This window comes from Triticum aestivum, chromosome 3B (genome assembly GCF_018294505.1).
Source record: "Triticum aestivum cultivar Chinese Spring chromosome 3B, IWGSC CS RefSeq v2.1, whole genome shotgun sequence".
NCBI classification, from domain to species: Eukaryota; Viridiplantae; Streptophyta; class Magnoliopsida; order Poales; family Poaceae; genus Triticum; species Triticum aestivum.
In genome coordinates this window covers 57,511,259-57,515,661 of record NC_057801.1, presented here as the reverse complement: position 1 = coordinate 57,515,661, position 4,403 = coordinate 57,511,259, and the positions used below count along the sequence as shown (strand labels likewise).

The window sequence follows — 4,403 nt, the reverse complement described above, 5'->3', positions numbered from 1 at the left end:
CCAGGCCCCTCTCCCCTTCACCCTATAAATAGAGGGAGGGTGGGAGGGTTGCAGCATCCTTCCCCTGGCAGAGCCCCTCCCTCCTCCAACACCTCCTCCTCCTCCTCGGTAGTGCTTGGTGAAGCCCTGCAGGAGAACCACAAGCTCCACCACCACGCCGTCGTGCTGCCGGAGCTCTCCCTCAACTTCTCCTCTCCCCTTGCTGGATCAAGAAGGAGGAGACGTCCGCGGACTATACGTGTGTTGAACACAGAGGCGCTGTCTGTTCGGCGCTAGATCGGATCTTCCGTGGTTTGAATCGCCGCAAGTACGACTCCATCAACCGTGCTGTTGTAACGCTTCCGCTTAGCGATCTTCAAGGGTATGTAGATGCACTCCCTCTCTCTCTCGTGGCTAGCATCTCCTAGATTGATCTTGGTGACACGTAGGAAATTTTTGAATTATTACTACGTTCCCCATCAAGATCTTGAATTCAAGACCTCTTGGTATTGAATTAATGCTCTAACGAACTCATCCCAAAGTCCGAACTGGTGGAGAGATACGTGAATATATATTTCAACATTAGCCACCATAAACATCACCAACCAATGTTAATATATGGTGTGGTCGGACACTGTGCCAGGCGATGGCATGCGGCTTGATGAGGGGAAGTCATGGATGCTGGAGGTGCCCGCTAGTGGCACGACTAGTGGGCAGAGAATTTGGGCACGCATGCGCTGCTCATTCGATGGCAAGGGCAACGAATCATGCCGGACGGGTGACTGCGAAGGCTTGCTCGCCTGCGAGTCCCCCAACCAGCTGCCGAGGACACTCGTAGAGTTCACTAGTGGCCAGTTCAATAGTACAATTTTTTTTGACATCTTCCTTCTCCAAGGTTTCAATGTGCCCATGGACATCCTGCTGGTGCCGGCCCAGGGAGGGCTAGGTTGCATCAAGGGAGCACGATGCACAACCAACATCACTTCGCAGTGCCAGAGCCAGTTTCAGGCCCCGGGGGTTGCAACAATCCTTGCACAATGTTCAACCAGAGCAAGTACTACTGCACTGGGAAGTCGAGCAGTTGCAAACCCACCACCTACTCAGCTGCTCTTCGTGCAGATGTGCCCAGACGCATATAGCTACTCCAGGGATGATAGCTCAAGCACCACGTTCACTTGTCCAACAGGCACCAACTACCAGATCGTCTTCTGTGCCTGAACGATCTAACATCTTATACCCCCAGATCCTCATGTAGCTGCGTCCATGGGCATAACAGTCTCATCACTAGGCTTGGTCATTTTGGTTTTAGCTTCCGTACTCTCTTTCATACTGACTGGAGCTTTATCCTTTTAGTCGTACAAAAAAGAGAGCACGCCGACGCCAGGAGATGGAGGAGGAAGATGAAGATTTTGGAAACCTACAAAAAAAAACACCAACGAGGTTTACATTTCAACAGTTGTAATTAGCAACCGAGCAATTCCGAGACAAGATTGGGGAAGGAGGATTTGGGTCTATTTTCAAGGGTCTCAGTGAGGAAGCAATTGCAGTAAAACATTTGGATCGAGCAGGGTCAAGGGAAAAGCGGAGTTTTGGCAGAGGTTCAGACAATCGGCAGCATCCATCATATCTATCTGGTCAAGCTGATTGGTTTCTGTGCGGAGAAAACCCATAGGATCTTGGTTTATGAGTATATGCTAATTGGATCTTTGGTCAAGTAGATATATTGTCGACATGACAATAGTGCTCCTCTGTAACAATGGAGGGTGCAGGGCAAGATTAGCACGAGCATAGCTAAGGGCCTCTCTTACCTTCATGAGGAGTGCATGAAGAGGATTTCTCATTTTGATGTCAAGCCACAAAATATCCTCTTAGTTGAAAACTTCAACATTAAGCTTTCTGATTTTGGACTATGCAAGCTTATTGATAGAGGTATGAGCCAAGTGGTTACGAATGAGAGGCACACCTGGCTATTTAGCTCCGGAATGGTTGACGTCGCAGATTACAGAAAAGGTCGAAAGAATCTCAACACTTCCTGATCTGAAGAGAGCCTACATCTTATTACCATGTTGAAGAAAATATTAAGACAGATTTGTTGGTAGATTTAATTGACAAGAACAGTAATGACATGCAAACACATGAGCAAGAGGTAATTCAGATGACAAAGCTTGCAATGTGGTGTCTACTAAGTGATTGCAAGAGAAGGCATCATATGTCTAAGGTTGTCAATGTCTTGAAAGGTGCCAACAATGCGGCGACCAACATAGAGCACAACTTGTTTGTTACAAATCTAGATGTGCTTTAGAAAAACTGTTTGCTATTACTGTGAATGTGAGCTCCTCGGCTCCACCTCTAGCCTGGCATGTATCAGGTCCTAGGTGAACTGAGATAATCATGACAAGATATAACTTAGATTGTGGCAGGAAAAAAATGCAAGTGTGTTTTCATTACATAGGTACTCTTGTGCTTAGGAAAACGTATTGTATATGGCATTTAAGTTTTAGCTCAACTAGCCTTTAAGATGTATCAGGTTAATATGTATGACGGAGACACAAGCCACACAACACAACTAGCGTATTATACATGAGAAGCCAGTCATGAATTACATTCCTGCTCACGAAAAGACCAGCCATTCCTAGCGCGTGTCGAGTCTGACTGGACTGACTCTGCTGCTGTTGTGACCGTGTAATACTCCCTATCACCATGGTATATGACATCATATTTCACAACATTTTTGCACTTCTAGTAAGAAACAAGTTGTGCTCCTTACCATGCCACTGGTGTGAATTCAGGCGGTAGTCGAGTAGCCATTTGTCCCCTCTGGATTATCCCTAGAGCCTTAGGGCCTGTTCGGATGCACTCCGCTCCGCAACTCCGCGCCCGGAGCGGGCGGAGTGGCGCCGAACGCTACCGCTCCTCGGAGTAGAAAGAGTGGAGCGGAGCTGCATGTAGTTTAATTCGGTGGAGTGGCTAATAGCGAGCTCCGCGGGCGACTCCCTTCGCCAGATCGATCGAAATTTCTTTCTCTCTCGCAGCTACTCTCCGACCATTGAACCCAAGCGCCACGCCGCCGCCACCCACTAGCATTGTTCCCTGGCGGGCTTGCCGTCCGCGCCGCGACGAGCTCCCTGATGGCCGCGTCCGTGTACGCCGCCACCGCGCGCTCCAGGGCAGCTGCCTCCACCCGTGCCCGCCGTGCACCAGCAGGTCTGAAGAGCGCGCAGACTCTATGCTGACGACGTGGATGCGGTTCCCGAAGTACTCCCTCGGCAGCGCCGGCCGGAGCCACCTTCGGTTGTTGACGGCCACGCGGAACACGGACACGTGGTCAGGGACCAGCCGCTGAGCGCGGGTGACGCACCGCCACATCAGCGAGCCCAACGTCTGGAACCGCGTCAGGGCGGCCGCACCCGCCGCGTTCCCGGCCTCCAGGAGCTCCTGCCTAGCTTGTTCCTTGAGCGCCGCCAGCAACTCCGCCGAGAAGTACAGCACACGCCCGCGCAGCGGTGTCCGCGCCGGCCTCTGGATGAGCTCCAATGGGTCCGCGCACGGCAGTACGACCAGCGCCGGGAGGGACGACGTCGGTGACCTCGACGCGGCCGGCGACGGAGTGGAGGAGCTCGACGGCCCACCCACTAGCGCCGTTCCCTGGAGTGGAGTCAGTTGCCAAACATCTTATAAACTCTCGATTTGTTGGAAGGAGCCATCAATCCAGGAGCTAGGAGTGGAGTGGAAGATTTGAAGGAGTGGAGTGCATCCGAACAGGCTCTTAGTAAGCTCAAGCTGTTCACCTCGCTGGCGCGTGCTCGAAATCCTTGCACACTTAGTTAGTTGATTGGTAGGAGAATCCTTGCATAAATCTGCAAGTGGCATCATAGGTACTATATACCTATGAATGCTAGCTGTAGTGGGGAAAAGGTGCAGCTAGGGTAGAGCGCCCGCCTAATACAGGAGCACGCGGATGACCAGAAGCCGCTGGACTGGGGAGATGGCCCAGATCACCACCACAGGTCAGGGTGGACGGGGCGAGCGGTCTTTTCGGCCCGCTCGTGGACCGAAGTGGACCGGACCGAAATAGCCCGGACCGACAAAAAAACTGACCGGCCCGGTCCGTGAAAAGGGGACCGAAAATTGATCGGTCCGGTCCTGCCTTGGCTCGGTCCGGCTCGGTCGGACCGAAGGCGACGCGCTTCTTCCGCCCAGCCGCCGGCGACGCCCTGCTGTGGCGCCGGTGAGATCCCCCCCGGCACTGCCGCGCCCCTCCTCGATCAAGTTTTCCTTTCCTTTCATTCTGTCGAAGAGAAAACAAGAAAGAACGAAAGAGGCGGGGTTCGATCCGATAATCATGGCATTATCCCACGACTAGCTCCACGTCCAAATTGATCCACTAATCAAGGAAGGCCCGCAAAGACAAAATTGTGGGCTCA

General features: G+C 52.2%; 1 pseudogene; it reads left to right on the top strand.

Moving 5' to 3' along the window:
- LOC123067293 (PR5-like receptor kinase) overlaps nt 1–2,281 on the top strand; it is a 2,659-nt pseudogene extending 378 nt beyond the window's left edge.
- The last annotated feature ends 2,122 nt before the right edge of the window (nt 2,282–4,403 follow it).